General features: G+C 35.9%; 1 protein-coding gene across 3 annotated transcripts in view; it reads left to right on the top strand.

The window, feature by feature from the left end:
• Window positions 1-21788, top strand: part of LOC133523412 (rab11 family-interacting protein 4A) — a 122595-nt gene that overhangs the window by 18292 nt on the left and 82515 nt on the right. For all 3 annotated transcript variants that reach the window (XM_061858969.1, XM_061858967.1, XM_061858966.1), the window contains exon 2: window positions 18436-18471. The gene's annotated coding sequence lies outside the window, so the exon portion shown is untranslated. The remainder of the gene's footprint in view (window positions 1-18435; window positions 18472-21788) is intronic.

Here is a 21788-nt window from a genome sequence, read left to right as displayed (position 1 = left end):
GCGGCGTTTGGCGTTGAAACCTTGGGGCCATGGGGGCCAAGTGCGCGTCGGCTTTTTAAAGATTTGTTGGCGCGCCTAATAGAGGCCTCGGGCAACTCGAGGGCTATTTCGCACAGCATATCGCCATACAGCGGGGAAATACGGCTAGCCTTCTTGCCTAGAAGGCCTTGCCCAATAACGGCGATTTGGGGCAATTTTTTTCTTTAGTGTAGTATCATTATGTTTGTTTATTTCTTTGTTTTTGGATATTAAAATACATTTCATAAATATTGTAAGATTTTATCCTTACCTCATATTATATAAGTACCTAGATAATAATTCATAAATGTGTGTTCGACTTTTTGTCGATTTTTTGAGACAGAATGTTGACTAAATCTGTGACAATCAAAATTTTGTAAATCTCCATATCTATAGAAATCGAAAAAGAACTGAAATTCCTTAAAATTTCGTACCTATAGGATATACTCGTACATTTATCACAACTTTTCGAATTTTTTCTAACGTTTTAGGGATATCTGCAGCTTGTACGTGTAATGTCAAGTTGGGCTTTACCATGCTTTTCATTTTCACATTTAATAAGTTTTTGGCAAAAAAATCATTTTGGTACAAGCTTTTATCGCTGACTTTACTTTTTTTTTCCACAAGCAACTAATACTTATTGAGACAATTCTAAAAGCCTAAAACACAATTAGGTTGCGTTGTTTTATCACAGAGTTCCTATGGCTACCTCCTGTCTCCATCATCGGATCAGCTCGATGGTACATAATATTGCATTGTCACCCTGACTTACATATGGATGCAAATTTTCAGCTTCATCGGAAACCGGGAAGTGGATCTTTAACTTGCAAAATATGAGCCGCACAAACATACATCGGTACATTGCAAGTTAAATAAAAGCTTGTAAAAATCGATTCAATTTTATTCAATTTCTGACTGTTCAAGGCTAAACTACACAGCGTATTCATAACAGAATATCGTTTGGTACCTATTACAAGAATGAACACCTGAATCAACGGCGAGGCATTGTTCTCACAGGTGGCTTATTGATATGCTTTAAACAACATTTATTTGTTGAATGTGGCGGCAAAAGTGATGGTAGTAGCGCTGGTGGTGGTTCAAACCCCGGCTCGTACCAATGAGTTTTTCGGAACTTATGTACGAAATATCATTTGATATATACCAGTCGCTTTTCGGTGAAGGAAAACATGTGAGTAAACCGGACTAATCCCAACAAGGCGTAGTTTACCCTCTGGTCAGATGGCAGTCGCTTTCGTAAAAAGTAGTGCCTACGCCAAATCTTGGGATTAGTTGTCAAGCGGACCCCAGGCTCCCATGAGCCGTGGCAAAATGCCGGGACAACGCGAGGAAGAAGAAGGTAACAAACATGGCAGCTAGGGAAAGCCGGGATTCAGTGAGAAACATGTGAAGAACTGATATGCCATGGCCCATGACGATAAAGAAGGTAACCAAAGGTAATTGTAATTCTTCAAATAATAAGCCTGTATGAATATTCAGATAATGATAAAGAAAAAAGACATTTATTCGTGTCAGTCACAAACATGTACGAACATGTACAGGCAACAAAAACAGAAGAACAGAACATTAAGTGCGCAATACAAAATGGACCCAACTCAGCATAATAAAACTATTGCATTGGAGTTTTAGCATTTTGCATATGTTTGTTAAAAAACTATATGTGTTAGAATGGAACTAGATCAGTAATGTTGGTGTGCACATTAGAATAACGATTCATGCACTGACTTCACACGCCATTAAGCTGAGTTTTTATATTGGCATTTTATGTATTTAGCATACAAAAAGGCAAAGGCAAGTGAAACGATACGACTTCTGTAAAAAATATATGCCAATATTGTTGTTGTCGCTAAAAAGTAATTGTGAACAAGTTTTGTATATTATAAATTATAATGTGATTTTTCTTATACAGGTACGTAGAGTTAAGATAAAAGTTCACTTTGAGGCAGGTACCTAAAAGTAGACACAGGACTATGAAAAGGGTATGTAGAAATGCCTATGCAAAATAACTCGTTATACGTCATTGTTCTTGATGCGTTTCAACTACTCATACTGATTAGTAAATACAAACTATTACAAATAGATCTATAGCCAAAATACACAATCCCATTCAGCATTTTTTCATGACAAAAAATAGTAAGTATCAAACAAGTTCTATTAAGTTTCTTCGTTCTTCCTTTAGCCTTAGTAGGTATAACATTAATATCTTTCGCCGCGGCTATTTCGGTCAAATTAATTAACATTACAGATCTTTCATCTTTCCGAGTAAGTCGTACCAAAATTTGACTTTACCTCCATAATAATAAGAGCTAGGTTGCTCGCGTTCTCAAAATGCAAGAAAATAAATGAAACACAAAGTAAATGGTGCCGAAAAAACGCTGGATGACGCGTGGAATCCCAAACATCTTGTGATTTATCTCGACTATACGTCTCTTCTGTCCGTGGAATTGTCTAATATATCACACTGATGGTTAAACTTAACAGTTAGTTGTATCTAAAGCTACAAATATTCTGGTATTAACATAAACTGTGGAATATTGACGTTTAGAAACTTTAGAAGTATAAAAGACCAATCTCTGCTATGACGTTCTGTCGGTATAAGAAGCCATGTTACTTCGTTACCAATGTCATTTGCTTGACAATGAAGATAAATACCTACGTAAATAAGTAACAGTTTTTAATCCATATTTACACAAAACGAGCCGTAGTAGATAACAGATAACGCTGAAAAAAGGTAAAAAACGTGCCAATGTTTGAATAAAATGGCTCCCAATTTGTATTTTTAAACTTATGATAAATACTGAAATCATGTAAACTAGTACCTAGTAGTTTATTAATACAGTCACGGACTTTGATTGTTGACGGGTTCAATATAATTTGTTAATACTAACGGTATGAAATATCCAATGTAAAGTAAACCCTAAATGGCTCAACAATTAAAGTCCGCCTATCTGAGGATGCAAAATGTATATATAAACTGGTTTCATTAGGATTAAGTAGAAGATAACTAAGATAAGTCACATGTTTGTATACGCACAGAGCGACATCGTCACAAAAGTGACAAAGCTCTTTAATAAGAAAAAAAATAAAAAAATTAAAGTGCGCATCTGTACCACCTACGCATCAAGTGGATATGTCTGCCTTGCCACTGTTTATAAACTTGTTAGTATATTCTCGCTAACTGACTGGAAATGACAACATACATATAGGCACGGTAAAAATTAAAAAATAGTATCTTTATAAAATCGATTTATCGTTACCGTACCTACTGACAATATTTACTTTTTTTAGGTAATTATAGATATACAATAACTACCAACTTATTGGCTTAAAATATACCATTTAAGTTTTGCTCTACTCTGCTGGGTGTAGGTAGATGGATAATACGTACAAAGGTGATATACCTATTATTATTTAGGGCGTTTTTATACTAATGTCCTGTTTTAAATTTATATGTACAAAGTAATAATATGCTACTGCGTCAGATATTTCCACTGTATCCGTTGACCTTCGTCTCCGCTAAAACGTTTGCTATTGCAATGCTAATGTGCAACAGTTGTTACAATTATATTTTAGTCACACGCAAAATGTCTGCGAGCGGAAAGATTTTCCTTATCGTAGTGTTGCAAATTGAAATCCTTGGAACTAATGTGTGTATGACACGCGCATGCCGAAAATCAGCCAAAACCGTCACGTCATCAAAATACGAGTACCTATCGATGTGTTGTTTTTCATTTTTTTTTTTGTTTTAAGGATATATATATGTAGTGCTTTGCCTGCTGAGGTGCGTTGAAAATATAATAACTATATCTAAAAATAAAACTAAAGAAAACATAATTAAAACTAGCGCTCTGTGAGCTGTAGACCTCGCGAACCCCTGCCTTCGCAATTTTGAAAACAATCCAAAAACTAAATGGCCAAAAAAATATATTAAATCATCGAAACAGCTCACATAATTTCACGAGATTCGTTTGAGGATTTCAAGCTACAGAATATAGAGGAGAATACCAGGACATGCCCTGCCCAAGCTAAAACGGAGACCAATACTAATGGCCCCTAAGACCTAATTAGGCCTAATTATGGCCTTATTATGAGCATATGCTCCTTGGATTGTTAAGCTGATGTATTAAGGGAGGAATCTGACAGCCCTTCGGTCTCCGAAAGATCTTCGGAGACTATAAGCATACGCACACTTAAATTATTTTTCACCACACAAATTGGTAAAGGCCCTCTTGATTGTTCAAAAACTAATGAGAAAATTGTGTTTTATTCACATGTGGGGCAAAGTAATCAGATGCAAATTTTGAGTTGTTTCCTTATGTTAGCTGGTAGAATTGACTTTTAAATCATGATTTTGAAAAATATTTTTTTATTGCGTAAATTTGGATTTGATTTGGCTTTATTTTTTTGGTATTTCATAGTTAATATTTTCCTCGTTTTGGTGTAATGAAAAAAATTGTATTTCACTCGAAGGCAAAGTTTGTTTAACCCTCGTGCCTTGAAACTCTCGCAACGCTCTAGATTCCACTCTCGAACCACTCGCTAATCTTTCGCTTGCTCGGGTATCAATATTAGCACGAGCGGTTAAACAACTTTGCCCCCTTATAAAACAAATAACTATTGTTGACAAAATAGCGTGTAAATTACATGCATGTCACATTCTAGCGGAGATTAAGTTTTTTACCTCTATACAATATCTAACGACCATGGAGACCTTGATCTTCAAGACGTGTCCGAATGACGTGTTCGTACGAACGTGCCAAATCTCCGTGCAACGTAACGCACATTCTATTATTATTTATTCTAAACAAAAGACGGTGCCATGACGTAGTCAGAACACAAATATTGCCGTCATTTTCTTAAGCACTGATATGATCATCGCCATCAGAGTAGAGCTGGGGCCCATTTCTCGAACGGTATTAGTCTAATATGTATTATTAGTTTGTTGCTATGGTAACCCATACGACTTGACTGTTCGTGGACTAATAATATTAGTCTAATACTTACCGTTTTAGAAATGGGCCCCTGGTTTGGCATGCAAGTAGGCACCTATTTTATGTCAAATTAAGTTTAATTTTCGTTTTAAAATTTTAGTTTCTTTAGTCAACCATTTTGTTTTGCGTTTGACGTGATGTCTTTAAAATCAGTGAAAATGACCCTAGCTTGCAAAAGCCCAAATGCATATGTAACTAAAAGTGTTATGGGTCGGTCGTTTATGTAGAATATGTAGACATAAGCAATCGCTCATAATAGAGTATTTGCAGAGATCATCATTCGGCAACAAGCTTCGTCAAAAACATCTATAAACTGATCGCTCTGTGAGCGGTAGACCTCGCGAGCATAACTTAAATTGAATAAATATGTTATGGTTCCGCCATTTTGAAAAAAAATCAAAAACTGAATAGACAAAAATTCTATTTAATCATCGAACCTGCTCACAAAATTTCACGAGAATCGGTTGAGAATTGCGACCAGTAGGGCTAAGATGGTTGGCTCTTTATCATTTGTCACCGTGCCTGTCACGTTTTAACAAGTATGTAAGCGCGAAAGCATACATACTTGTTAGAACGTGACAGGTATGGTGACAAATGATAAAGAGTCGACCATCTTAGCAGGCTGTAGAGGATCCGGACATACGAAAGCATTTTCGTTCAAACTGAAACGAAAACTTTCACTAACGCTCGGTCAATAAAGCTACCTTTGCATCAATTTTAACGAAACAAAGTTCGGGAGTGTCATTATAACGTGTACTACCAATATATTGTCATGGAAGTTTGACTACCATGATGAGATTGCTCCGACTCTACGGGTATAGTTTTAAGTCAAAACATACCACACCTTTCACATTCAAACGCATATGAAGTAAGCGCTTAAAGTAACCAATGACTCATCTAAGTATGCATCGGAATTCGGAACCGATGAACTTTAGAAACTTGACTCCGAATGACGTGACGCAAGCTACCTTTTCTCATGGGCTCACCTTTTCTCGTGACCTCACTTTTCTTTATGAAAAACATTTTACTATTTTAATATTACTGTTTATATCTTTATACAGTAGGTATATTCAAAATCAGAAACTGACCTAGTTCCATAAAACGGACGTGTTAAAGAAAGCATTTTCACATTGATTTTGTATGAAGTAACCCATACCTAAGACAGACTGGTATTGATTTTGTATGGAGTGACCCATACCCCAGACAGACGGGGGCAATTTAGGTTTGATAATAGTGCAAAGGCAAATGAAAGTTGCAAATCAAGCAGATAAGTCTGTATTATTATTAAACTTATTATTATTTATTTCATTTGCAGACATATCTGTTGCCTCTGCACTACTATCAAACCCTAAATTGCCTCCGTCTTTTCGCTATTATAAATATTAATCGACAGTAGGTAATCGAGTGAAAAACTTGAAAAGTTAAAATGACTTGACTACTCTACTCAACTTTTTAATGTATTATTATCTTGCAGTCTTGCTTGTGTTTATTAATCGCATTGTAAACAGCGAACGTAAGAAATGTATTGTTTGGTAAATACCGCGACGTGGTCATACTTTCGTAAGTCTGAACAAAGAGTTGTAAAGATAATAAAAACTTATTACTACCATAAACAGTTGCCCTGTGAGCTGTAGACTTCGCAATAAAAATTAAAAAATGTAAAAAAAAAACTCTGCCTGAGCCATCTTTTGGACCATCGTGAGTTCCCTTCGATTAATGATAATCACAGGGAACAGGGAACTCACAATAGTTTTAAATGTCAAAGACCCTACTGGCACTTAAGACCTTTATGCCATTTCCCGCCATTTTAACATTTTCCAAAAAACGAAAAGAGAGAAAAATTATATCTATTTATCGAACCTGCTTACAAAATTTCACGAGATTCGGATGAGAAATGCGACCTGCCGAGGAGAACATCCGGACATACGAAAGCATTTTAGGGTTTCAGTTTGGAAACTAACTTCGCTAACACTCGGTCAAAAAATATCCAGAGACACTATAAACAGCAATACCTTTCTCACCCTTTAGCAATACAGAGCCCTAATATTAATAGTAATCCAGGGGTATTATTACTTAAGGCACAATGTTCGAGTTTATTTTGCTGCCTGAGCCATCTTAGACAAAGTCTTAGACATAGACAAAGTCTTCTATAATTTAAAAGAATTTTATAACTATGTAAACCTAAATGTATATTAAAATATAGTTTAAGATAAAATATTAAAACCTAGTTTAAGTTAAAAATAATTGTACACCCGAGAAGGGTAAAACTGTTGATACTCATCAAAAAATGTACCTAAGTCATATTCTTGTACCTACACAGTTTGCACAATAAATATTTCTGATTTCTGATTTCTTTTGGACTAAATAAAAAAAGGTTGAGTATTCCTGCACTAAGACAGTTGAAGATCGGTCTGACCTCGTACACATCGAGTTATGAATCGAGTCCAACCTTTGCGTGCCCTGGAATGGAGCAGAACAGCCGCAATTCGTTTCCGTCTGCCCTAGAAAACTAGCGCGCTAATCGATACTCGGTTCAACGGCCCTAAACAATCTTACAAGCATGAATTATAATACTCATCTGCATTGATTACTAATTGGGTTTGTAATCATTCAGCTCGGTGTACAGAATAACTGCGCAAAGGATATGCTCAAAATCAAATTTTCTGCACCCGATACTGATGTCATCAAGGTTTTTTTTTAATTCACGATCTCACTTAGACTGCCTGTACACTGAGGCGGAGCGGAGATGTGGACAATCAACTAATAGCATTGGTTTTTTCACTCCGCTGGAATAAATTTCCCACATCTCTGCTCCGCTCCACGTCAGTGAACAGGTAGCCTTACAGTCCTGCAAGAGCAGGAGATAGCTATATTCTTAACTTCCGAGTACTTTTTTTTATCATTTATGTTTGTCCATTTTGAGTGTGTCACTTCGTAGTAGATTGCACCTGAACGTTGCGAAGGTCACATTATTTTAGCAAAATTACCAGCAAATTGGCACTGTGACACCGTCATTCTCCTAATAGCCAAGCGTACTTATTACCTACTGTGTAACTGTAGATTAGTTGGATTCACAACTGTAGTTTTTAATCGCTCTTACGATCGATTACATGTTTTCGGTTGTCCATCAAAAATGAAATCATCAATAGAGAGCCAGCCAGGAAATAAAACATATAGTACTCGTATAAGCAATTACTTCAACAAATACCATCTAAATGGACTCGCAGTATGTATGACACATACATTAAGTTGTTGTTATGTTACGAGCGTGGCGATTATTCACACGGTCGGTTATGTTATGTACTTATGTAAGTTGTGGCGTGGCACTCACGCAGCACAATATGGGTGCGGCAGCGCTCGTTTTTAGAACTTCAATCTACTTCCTAACACTTAAGGGCCTCCGCTAGGCGCTAGCAGGCGCGGATGCACGGAGCGGGCACACGCACGCGGGTGCATGCCATTGTAGGTAAACTCCGTCGCTTCTGCGCCAGTTAGCATTGCTTTAAGTATACCATTTTTAGGGTTCCGTAGCCAAATGGCAAAAAACGGAACCCTTATAGATTCGTCATGTCCGTCTGTCTGTCCGATTATGTCACAGCCACTTTTTTCCGAAACTATAAGAGCTATACTGTTCAAACTTGGTAAGTAGATGTATTCTATGAACCGCATTAAGAATATTAAGATGTTTACACAAAAATAGAAAAAAAAAACAATAAATTTTGGGGGTTCCCCATGCTTAGAACTGAAACTCAAAAAAAAATATTTTCATCAAACAACACCATCACGTGTGGGGTATCTACGGATAGTTCTTCAAAAATGATATTTAGATTTCTACTATCATTTTTTTCTAAACTGAATAGTTTGCGCGAGAGACACTTCCAAAGTGAAAAAAAGTGTCCCCCCCCCCCCCCTGTAACTTCTAAAATAACAGAATGAAAAATCTAAAAAAATATATGATATACATTACCATGCAAACTTCCACCGAAAATTGGTTTGAACCAGATCTAGTAAGTAGTTTTTTTTTAATACGTCATAAATGGTAGGGAACCCTTCATGGGCGGGTCCGACTCGCACTTGTTTATTAACCGGCTCAACCGCTCCGTGCAACTGCGCCAGCTTGCGGATTCCCTAACAGTCGGCAGCAGAAGTAAGCGAACCAGGGGGCCTAGCCAAGATGACTATCTTACATCGACAAACGCCAAACGAAAAGAGAAATGTATTGGGAGGAAAGACGCTACGAAAAGCTACGTGACTATTACCACACATAATTTCAGTTTTGATTGGCGTTTTCTATCAAGGATTGTCTTATTGGCTAGGCCCCCAGCTCAGGTCTCAAAAATCTGACTTACACACGCTCCTATAAATTGACTATAGTCTCTGCGAAAAGAGAAGAGACGTTTTATGTAAGGGAACCAATAAGTACATTCTAATATTCTTAATAATAACTTATCTAACGAGTTTTACTTCGATAATTATGAACACCTTACCGGCTTAGCTACTGCTTCTGATTGTATTTCCTTATCAAATACCTACTCAGAAACATCAAACTTGTTCTAAAATGGGTATTTTCTGAGGGCGCATTTTTGCAAAACACACTTTTAAGAATAAAGTTTCCTTAAACATTTTTCCTGTTTCTACTTGGATGCAAAAAGAACTCGTAGGAATTCCTCACTTCTATTTAGTGTTTTGAGGAGAGTAGTTTTTATTTCGAATAATGTCGATCATGACGCTCCCTCTTGAACGATTATGACGCCCTCTTCTTCCTCGTTTCCTTATGACTGAGGGTCGCGACCTCCCGACCACCTTAGTTACCTACATATACATACCTAATAAGGTAGTAGTTTTGTGCACCAATACTCTCCATTCTGCACAATTTTCCGCCTACCTAATAACAGGCCCCTGTGTATGTATAAATAAATATGTATAAAATTCCTAAAAAGGTCTGCAATAGTTTACTTAACCCTGAAAAAGACTACTGGGTTCCACAGTTTGTACACGATACATTACCTATGTCGTGTTTTGTTCTGGCATTTATTTGGATTAATTTTTTACCAAGCTATAAATAAGCAAACAACATGGCGTGGTACAAATAGACCGGCAAGCACTACTATTATTAGCTATTTAATTAGTTTAGGCAAGCGTTGACCGCTTGCATAAATAAGTAAATGCCGTAAATGGTACCTTGGTTACATTGTTGGATCCTGTATGCATTAACGCATGCGTGTTTCAACCCAGTTGTGAGACCTTACTAGGTAACTGCTCTAAATTTATCCGGATTGTGTTCATTTTCTCTTAAATGCAACCAGGTTCCTTATACGAAAATTCCTTCTTAAATGCCTATTCTACTCGGTATCATAACTATCTTCCATTTTGTAGTCTTTGTGCGTCACTCCACACACCTCTAATTAGAGTTTCAGCGTAGGTAATATTTTCACATGTCACTTAACATCGTAGTCGACGTCAAAAATAGGTATGTGGCATAATTGCACCTAATTCCTATGTGATAAGGCGTAAAATATATTCATATATTTAACGTCCATCGCCTTAAACCGTTCCTCAAACTCCATTACACAGGAAAGTAAAATTAGCTCCACTATGAGACTATAGGACGCCTCGCTCCAATTATAGCAAGCATTAATAGTACACTTTATATCCTCGCAACTATTTCGCAGTGAGTGAAATACGAGCGAATGTCTCGGGTTCTGGACTACGGCCAAGTCCTTCCACGGAAATAAAATAGGATCGAAGAGATAGCTAAAGGATTGGCCTAGGACACGACTGAATTATTAATGGTTTAGCGTTCGATTGAATCGCGAGATATCTATTTGTGCAAGATTTATGATTAAAATCGTGACGTTTTTGCTCTGTCAATTTTCCCACTAATAATAAATTATCATCTTTTAATTACGCTCTGTCTGCTTGTAAAAAATTCAAGGAATTGCCAGTCAAAGGTGCCAAATCGAAAAGATCCAGAATACCTACGTATTTGAATGTGATTAAATCTGTAATAGGTAGATGCGTAACATGCAAATTACAGTTGGTAACATATGTTAATGGCACCAATCATGGGACATTTAAGAGAAAATATGGAGTATTTTAGATATTTCACCGACACCTGTAAAATTTCTACCGCTTTATGCTTTAAAAGTTGAATGTCCAATTCGTCCTTTATGTTTTCTATGTATTTAATAAAAGCTACCGCAATTGGTATCAATATTATAATATTAATCAATTAAAACTATGGTTTTTTGCTCCAGTCATGGGATGTATGGCGCCATTAATAAATAAATAAATAAATATTATAGGACATTATTACACAAATTGACTAAGTCCCACAGTAAGCTCAATAAGGCTTGTGTTGAGGGTACTTAGACAACGATATATATAATATATAAATATTTATAAATACTTAAATACATAGAAAACACCCATGACTCAGGAACAAATATCCATGCTCATCACACGAATAAATGCCCTTACCAGGATTTGAACCCGGGACCATCGGCTTCATAGGCAGGGTCACTACCCACGAGGCCAGACCGGTCCATTAATTTTCAAAATAACAAATATCAATTGAATATTAAACTTAAGCAGCTCTTTGGGTCTTGTTTATGGTAAAATGTTGCCACCAATTAAAAACTGGTGGTAAATACTTGTTTTACAGGATTTGTCCATACCATCCCATTACTGGTGCCTGTTCCATTATAGGGGTGTTTACTATATATCTAAAATATCTAAATACCTTCTTTATGCCTTGTCATATTCGTGCGGTTATCATAGTTCCAGTAGAAGTTAGAAAATATCTCCGACTTCCAAATGACATCGAGGTCACTTTCATAAACTAAAATTTAGCTGCGATGGTACAAACTGTAATAGGACCTTTTAGCCGTTAACTTCTTATTCATAATTTTAGTCACTTTAGACAAACGATTAATAGCTAATTAAGACTTATAGCACGTTTATGATAACTCCATTGGTCGATATATTGTAATTAGAATCGATATTATTTAAAAAAGTGACATTTCTCTCGTCTTCCACGTCTACGCAATCTGATTTTAACAAGATTTAAATATGCATAAGATCTCGTTTCGTCGCTTCCCAATCGGTCGCGCAAGTAGTGTTGGTTTTGGTTAGAACACTTAGAACTCGACTCAGTTTTACAGACTCTAATAGTCATTAAGTCGAAACTTCAGCCTTATCGCGACCTAAGTCTTTTGTAACGACTTGAGCCCTTTAAAGGCAACTCTCAAATTATGTACAATTGTTTTTTAAAATTATGTACAAATTTTCTTTGTGTTACTCGCAGATAAAACCTATAAAAAAAATGACAAAGTTTTTAATCGAGTACTCGAGTCGTTTTAAGTTTCACTTAAAAACTCAATAAAGGACTTCTTGGCTTTAAGATACTCTGAAGTTTTTTTAAGCGCAGACTCCCTCAAAAACGACTGGAGTCCTTCAAAAGACTTAAAAAGACTCGAGTTATTTTCTTACCAACTCTACCCACAACTATTAAACAGCCAATGTTCTTCCAATGGCATCTTTCCCGGTAACCGTACACGTTTTTAACGGTTCCACAGATCCAATGAAGAGCTGATCAAAGTTGTGTCAGTTCAAAGCGTTTACGACGTCGTATTTCCTTCGAGAACTAGTTTAACACCATTTTGGACGAAATTTGGGTTATTGGCTGACTTGGCTTGGACTATTGAGGACAGTTTCATGACGTGTCCGTCGTAAAATCGATGAGTTGCGGCTAAAAGGTAGAAGTTAGGACTTGGATACGATAATTCAAAGGGTTGTCAGGTTTTGAAACTATTGACGTCAAAATAGAGTTACTTCAGCGGTCGTTAAAATTAATTGTCATCATAAACTGGTTTTAATTACTACAGACACTAATTGGACGCAATAAAATGTTTAACTGCAATTTTTAAACCCAATGTCAATGATACGTGTATTGGTATTGAAAAATAACCCACGAAACTATGGCCTTGACCGAAGTAATGACGTGGCCTGAAAATTGTTATTTGTTTGACTCATATGCCCTTCCGATTGTATCTTTAGTCGGAATCACCTCGGCTGGTGGTATATGCTAGCCGAATATGGTCCGATGCAAACACGTGGGCGTTGTATTTTAAAGGCTTTGCGAATGACTAATCGAAGGACTGGTTTTGCATAGAGATGCACTTGTATATAACACCCAAAGTTTTGCTAACAGAAAAGCACATCCATCCAATAAAATACAATACATAGTAATTTTCCATCTTCTTATACGAACGGGAAATGTGTTTATTTACATATTCATTTGGTAACCTTACTTTGTCAGACTTGCGAATAATATTAAAATAACGAGTTATAATCACAAACTAAAGATAATAAATACCTCTTGGGATTCCTTTCTTAATGACTTAACAATGGTAAAAAGTAAAATGGCATTTGTGACGATAAGCCGGTTATCGTCACGACTGAGATATCGATTGGAGCCTACTAGCTCCTATAGCCTGCCTTTACAATCGACCGACCACTGACCACTGTAGCTGTCGGCCTGTTGCTACGGACAGTTACTTTAAGAGGTCGACGTCAGCTTTCCCTTCAAATAAACCAAATATAGAGATAATTAGTAATTGGTTTTCGTCTTTTGTAGATATTCAATACAGTAAGCCTTTTAATTTACTCATGGTCAGAACAAAGAGCCTATAAAGCTAACAGGCGGTATTATCGCTAAGTTGCGATTACTTCTAGGCAAACTTGGGTAGCAGGGATATTGTATCAAGCTCGACAAATTCATCTGCTGTCTTAAATAACGAGTAATGTGGTCGGCCTAGGATCAACAAGTTAAAAACGCAGAACTCAGAAACTTAGAAAGTAGGTATTTATTTGATTATAAATAAATTATGTCAGAAAGAGAAGAGATTTCCGAGAAAAACTTACTGTCCCATAGGGGCGTGCCAAATTTCATTCAAATCCGTTGTGCAGTTGTTAAGCAAATAAGTAACATCTATATCCACTCAAATATGTCAAATATATTTGCTATAGATTATTGATTTATTTATTTGTGGAAGTAATGTTGACAATGTCTTACAAATATATAATGAAAAGACTTACAAGTTGGTAATCACTAGTCAAGTCAGCTGGTCACGTAAAATGGATTTCGATAACTTATCATTATCATTATTTGAAATAGTGAACTGTTCTTAAATTGATTGCATAAATCATTAGGAAATATGTAATTTCTTTATGTCGTAATCACAAAGTATAGGTACCTATCTAACATTTTATGCAATGCAATATTTTTTATGCGAGGGGATTATATTGTACCTGACGATTTACGAAAACAAAAGACAACATAATTAAGCCAAATTATTATAAGTCATCCAATACCTGTCCTATTCAAATCCAATTAAGTTATTATTTTTCGTATTACGTAGTAACCTAATATTTACGTAAAACATACAAACAAGGGGATTGATACGTAAATAGATCGTATTTCATAGTTCTATGAACGTAGCGTAAAAGACTGGATACAACGTCATGTATAGTTTGCCCGATATATCGGGACGAACAAAGCTTTCACAAAAATGTAAATGTGTATTTTTAATATCCTAAACAATTGAGTTTGATAGATTCAAATATTTCAAATCTCGTCAATGACTTATTCTATAGCTTCTCTTCTGTGGTTAGAGTTAGACTCGAATCGGGCATATATCGTTACACAATTCTATATTATATACTTCAATGTCACTATATATGATTTATTTGACAACCTAAATTTAATTTAAGTTTGAAAATAAAAGCTGTCTGGCATAGTGCGTAGTGACCCTACCTATGAAGGCGATGTCCCGGGTTCAAATCCTGGTAAGGGCATTTATTCGTGTGATGAAGCACGGATATTTTTTCCTGAGTCACGGGTGTTTTCTATGTAGGTAAGTTTTTTTCTAAGTATTTATAAATATGTGTATATTATATGTATCGTCGTCTCTAAGTACCTACAACACAAGCCTTATTGAGCTTACAGTGGGACTTAGTAAATTTGTGTAATAATTTCCTAAAATATTTATTTATTTACACATTTTTCACAAGCTACAGAGAAGAGGACATGTAACAATAACATTAGGTATGTATCGACACAATACATGAATAAGTTACAGGCCAATTCGAGTTTTAGTTATTCGATCTTTTTCCGATATGACACAAATATGTCAGTTTCAAAAGTGACATCTGATTCTCTTCAACCAAAAACGTCACTTTTGACACTGACAAATCAGCATAATATCAGAAACAGATCGAATAACTAAAACTCGAATTGGCTTATTAAAAACGTAGGTATTCAGAACAACCGCATCAAAGTAATATTTTCCGTTTTTGAACGTACGCGATCTGTACCCCTAGTGTAAATAAATTCGATTTCGAAACGTGACGTACGCGTTTGCGTTTAGTCTCATTTTGTATTGGATTTAGAAAGAGCGCGCCAAGCGGGACGTTTTGGAAACTCAAATTCCTATACAAAATGAGACTTAACGCAAACGCGTTCGTCACGTTATGATGTCGATCAAATTTACACTAGGGGTACTGAGCTTCAGCCAGTGAACGTAACTCCGTAAACGCTTATTACAGCGCTATCATCATATCGCCATCAGATATATCGGAGCGGCCAAGGTGCTCACAAATATCTGTACACGTCTCTATTGTCAAGGCGCTAGAGTACGTGTTCAGATATTTTTGAGCACCTTGGCCGCTCCGATATATATGATGGCGAATGTACCCTAATGAATAGGCAGTGAGCATCAGCCGTTTCTTCCCGAAAGGTCCGTTGCACGTCTAACAGCATTCTTAGCTGACCATCGTTGAGCTTTTTTGTCTTTACAATAAGGTCCACGAATTGTCACTCAACAGAACTGACGGTACCATTGCCTGATAATTGACTATGTTTAGTCCTTAATCCAACGAGATAGAGTCTACTTATAGTCTGTTATTGTTGTTAGTGTAGCGTAGATAATGAATATAATGATAGTGTTGCGTGCATAGACTAGACTGGTTATACAGCAGCCCTAAGGCTGTAAATCCTGTTGGACATCCGTGCATTTAGCAGAGGTCAGTTAGCAATTCTGGTATTATTTTCTACAAGTTATTGCGATGCTTTAAATTCTTGCGTTTGTATGCATATTGCCCTATGACGATCTCCACATTTACAATCTTATCACATTTAATCTTTTAGAAATTTACCTGGTAATTTTGTTTCGTAACTTATTTTCTCTTAGTTACAATACTTCTATATTTCTAATTTTAACTTAAACTGTTGCCTTATCCTTACACACTTTTTAATTAAATGACTTAATTTTAATAAACATATATACGTATTAATTTACTCAAACGGATTCGACAAAAAAGAAACAATATGTACGGGCACAGCAGCACCCCCGCCAAGTCGAACAAAACAAACAAAACCCATATTTGTTAGAAAAGTAATACCTCATAGTCCAAAAGTATGCCCAATAGTCATAAAAATGTTACGACGAATTTATGGAATAATTCATGCATGTGACTTCACTAGGAAAAACCAATTGACATGCGGAACAAAAACCGGTACCGATGAATAGAAATCACTTTAATTGAAGAAGAATAAACATGAATTGCCGCGTTTTAATCAAATTGCCAGATTTCGTACCATTTCGTAGAAACTCCTACTTTGATATTTGCGCACGCGTCGATTATTCTATGCCCAAAAAGCCGCCGGTAGGTACCTAACTTAAAAATGGCATATCCGTCTAAAATTAATCTTACGATAAGGGCAGGTAGGTTTATTTCTAGCTGTAGGTACCGACTTATTGGTATAAAGTAATGGAGATAGAATATAATGTATGAATGACGAGATCGGTGCAAATGTATTGAACTCCATGTAAGTCGCCTTTTCTTCGATGTTTTGTCGTAATGAAACGTGACCATAATTAGATAATTACTGACCACAATGCGACTAACGATTAGGGTACACGTGAAGTTTGACGTCACCTACAGCATAACTTTAATAAGTTGGCCGGATCTTTTAGGGGAAGCCTTAAACATTACACGTGTACTTATAAGAATCACAGTTTAGGTGATGAACGTATGATAAGTACACGGTGGTGAAGCCCACGATAAAGTAGAAAAGGCTTCAGTCTGTTTTTTTTATACATAGATAACAATTTTATTTATTTTATGGTAAAGAATTACAAACAAATCGCAGTAGCTAATAAGTTTTTGGCAAATATTTCATTTTTTGTACAAGATTTTATCGCTGACTGTACTTTTCTTTCCACTGGCAACTAATACTCATCGAGACAATTCTAAAAACCCTAAACACAATTAGGTTGTGTTGTTCTATCACAGAGACCGATGGCCACCTCCTGTCTCCATCATCAGATCAGCTTGATGTTGCCATAATATTGCATTGTCACCCCACTTACATATATGTATACATGTGCAAAATTTCAGCTCAATTGGAAACCAGGAAGTGGGTCAAATTTAGCTTCCAAGATTTGACCCACGCAAACATACAGAGCAAGTTAAATTAAAAGGTAGTAAAAATAATAAAAATGTGTAGACAATTAAAATAAGTATCCACGTAGATATCACGGGTCATTGCTTAAATTCAATTTTTAAACTACCTATAAAATGTGCAGTTTGAATAAAGCTGACCTTGCACAGTTATTATTCAAATGGCACTGCCACAGACATTAACAAAGCTTGCCAAATATCACTATCATGGGTATCGAATCACCTTTATCCATCGCGGGTGTGTCTAATCTTGGAATGGATCGACGTCATGTTATTACGATGAGTACCGAGCGCACCGCTTCGGAAAACTGGTGCCAGTTAGAAAGCTTCCTATATCTTTGTGGATCTAGCGAATCTCCAGATTATATTTATATTGGTTTGTCTGAGCCGATTGGCTGGGTAAACGAGAGGAATGGAATCCAGAAGTGGTTCTTCCTGACCTTTAAACTGGCACGCTCCGCAGAAATTATATCGCTTTCTGATAGCTTTTTGCCATTCGCGAAAATGGTATTGAATGCTTTGGCCCACTTACACTCGTGTTTATTTTTATGATGCTGAATATCATTTTCTAATACTTATGTTATGAATCAAAACAAAATCGTCGTCTACTATTCGATATTTCGTAAGAAATCTTGGGGCTCGGTAGTGTCCCCGCCAAGTCAAGACAAAGGGCTCTTTCTACCTTTTCTCACGCTGATTTATCGTATTTCTCTTGATAAGATTTAAGCTGACGGAATCGATTTATACTTTTGCATATTTTAGTGTCAACTCAACGTATTTTGTAGCTACTTTACCTACCTTATCAGTAATTCAGTAGATAGGTACTTAATTAGGACATCATTTTGTGTTTATCGTCATAATTCATTCTTATTTCTCTTTTCAGATCTCGCTGTCTCCAAGAAAGGTGGATAATCGTTCGGTGAGCAAGTTTTTTATAGTCACCACGATAATTGTTACGTCATTAAAGGAAATGGTGGTGGTACGCGATACACGTCCCCGCGTCCGTCCGGTTTGCTTCTTATTTCGGGGCACTGACAAAATGTTGTGACTAACATATCGTTCCACCGTATCCACTACACATTATTAATTTCGTATAACTTCGGCAACAGCGTATTCAAGTTAAAATTTCGATTCCAAAAATGATTATTTAAGATCTATGTAAACAGCAATAGTTAATAATTTCAATTAAAATTGGCTACACCGATTAAAATGATGACATTATGATTATACCGATTTGTACTAATCATTCCGTATACATACTACGGCGAAAATGAAATCATATAGATTAACATAAGAATAATTTATACTGTAATTTATCGTTATGAAAATAAATAAATCTAAAATCTAAATCTGAAGATTGGCTATCTTGCTTTCTCTCTATATTTCTTGTTATGATTTTCAATATTTTAAAAATAATTCCAAATAACCATTCAGACTAAAAGAAATTGAGTGTTTAACAAAAGGGCATATTTCTTTATGAATACCATACAAAAAAAACCTTTTGAAAAGACACTCCTCAATTACTGTATCGGCATTTAGACGATCACAATAGATTACTCAACCAGTTGGTTTAGCGGTGAGGTTAATTTGGAGTTAAAACTGACTGTGGCGAATGGCATCACGTAAACTGTGCCTCTAGCGGGGGCTTAAGCATTAAACGCGAACAGCCATCACTAAACTTAGTTTATGGTTTAGCTTTACTGTAAGCGGATGCAATTAAAATATATTTTCTTTTGTTATAAAACATCCATAAGCATCATATTTGACAAAACCACTTAAAAAAAATACGTTTTCATTGCCTCATACATTTTCTCTACATTATAATTTAAATTGTGTATGTATGCTTTCATTATATTTCTGAAAAACGTTGTTAATTGTTTGTCATTTGCGTAAGTGATGTCTAAGGCCTAAAGTTTTAAGTAAAAATATAAAAGAAAATCGACTAATTGAATACCCCCTGTAGGTGTACACTTGCGCAACTCACTCAGGTTGATGCCACCACGACCACTGACTGAGACTGCAGCTGCACTTTTTAAACTACTATTAACCTTTACTTTTATAGTAACTGCTTTATTTAATTTTATTTAATTTTAATTGCTTACATGTATGTAAGTACATATGTCAGGTCTCAGGTAACAATAAAATTGTCTCAATACATGATACCCATGTCGGGTGTGGCAATGACAGATGCTTCTTTTAAATAAATACATTCTATCAATTATTCCTAATTATTTTAAATAATCAATTGATTTTGTACGATACTTTCAAAGTATCGTACAAAATCAAAGCTATAAATTTATGTTTTACGCATGGCCTTTATGGTCTTGCTTATTTTATAAGCACGTGTAAATTTTGTCTTGGGCACAGAATGTTCGAAGTACTTATTCTTCATATTTTCTGTACCTAAACACCAATACTAAAAGGGGAATTAATAAGCAATTAAATATTGACAACTGTCTGTGATTTTATTCTCAAAGATCACAATGTAATTAGTTATTGCTAAATTAGGCGCGTTTTAATTACCACAAGTTTTGGTGTCTTACAGAACTTGGCATGTTTTTAAAATTTTATGTTTTGTGTGCATAAAATATGTACATGAAATCGGTTTAGTTGTTATTATAAACCAAGAATATTGCTTTAAAATCGTAATCAAGTTAAATATTTAGACAAAATTGTTGCCTAGAACAAGAATAGCGTGTGTTCTCGCCGTGCTCTATTTGGTCAATATCGCATTTCTCAATACTGTTGGCTAAACGCAACTTGCGAGAGAAACTTTAACCGAATCGGCATGCTGGAGGAGGGTAATGGATTTTTTAGCACATTTAAACGACATTGCACAATTGCACATAACTGTTTTATATGTAATACAGTTTATTATGTAGTAAAATTACATTAGATTTGAGATAGGTATCTTTTTGGACCTGCCAGAAAAGCCGGTTTTTTGCTATCATAAGTAGGTGTTCAATACAACAAATTGCTATGCAGAAGGGGTCAGTTATCTCTGCAGCTGACTGTACATTACTGGGCACTGACTAAGAACTTAGATCTACATCTATATTTGTGGCCGCAGCCGGAAAACCCGTCCTACTTTGTCGCTGGCTATAAGGACGAGATTTGCTTGTATCTTTATATGAATAACATGTCAAGTCAACCCGGATGTTATGCTGGCCGCGGTCATATTTAGTCGGATAATGTAATCAGAAAGTCATGAGCAGGAAAATGACAATTTTCCTGCTTTTACCGGTTTGTTGGAAACTTGGAATGAAGTTACACAACCAGATCGTGTACAGCAAAATAATAATTTCCGAGCACTAATTTGCTCAATTTTTTTCTTTCTTTCTTTTAATTTTCTTCTTGGCAACTTATGAATAAGCATACTTTATAGGTAAAAAGGAGCCTAAAAATGTACAAAATTTAAATTCCGCGCCTTTCTCTACTGACAATTTTGGATTGCCAGAGTATTAAATGTAACATTTTCCGATAAAATATCGGAGACGAGACCGATAACAACCGTCGCATTTGATTTTATAGGGATGTATCCAGTCCGTCAAATTTGTCTGGCAGGTTAAATCAGCTTAGAAAATTTATATTATACCTGCCAAAAAAACAATTAGATTATAGGGAAAACTATTTAACTTAAAGTAGAAATATCTAACGCTTTATTCTATCAAAGCTTGGTATATAAAATAACCCGTTAGAAAGAACAATCATGTCACACGGACATAACAGTCCGCACATAAGTATTTGACGCGTTATAAGAATGTCATTGGAAAATACATTGTTATTGGAAACGGAACTCTGCCCGTTTACTTGATTGTCGTGACATTATGTTTACCGTTCTTTACGTTATATTAGCCATTGTCACGTTGGAATAAGATTTAGTTTCTCGTGGCAGATCAACTTTACCTATTCTTTGATTATCATAACTTTCTCGTTTTGAGGCCACTTGCGATAAGTTTAACAATAACTGCAAGCGGTAAATGCGATCGCTAGATATAATACCTAAGTAAGTTGCATAAAATAACTAGTTCGAACTACTGAAGCGGTGCATGGCCAGTTGGAGCCGGCCGTCGGCTGATCCGGTCCTTTGCCTCAAACGGGATTTAAAAATGAAGGCACAGGCTGTGTCGTACAGCCTTAACCTCTTCGGATAGTGCGAAATAAAAAAAATGAGAATTATATTTAAAATCAATGAATAAACGTCGTAATTGTAGTGATGAATCATGATATGGGATC

Source organism: Cydia pomonella, chromosome 12 (assembly GCF_033807575.1).
Source record: "Cydia pomonella isolate Wapato2018A chromosome 12, ilCydPomo1, whole genome shotgun sequence".
Lineage (NCBI taxonomy): Eukaryota > Metazoa > Arthropoda > Insecta > Lepidoptera > Tortricidae > Cydia > Cydia pomonella.
Note: the sequence above shows the minus strand (reverse complement) of the source record. Positions and strands in the feature narration are given on the sequence as shown.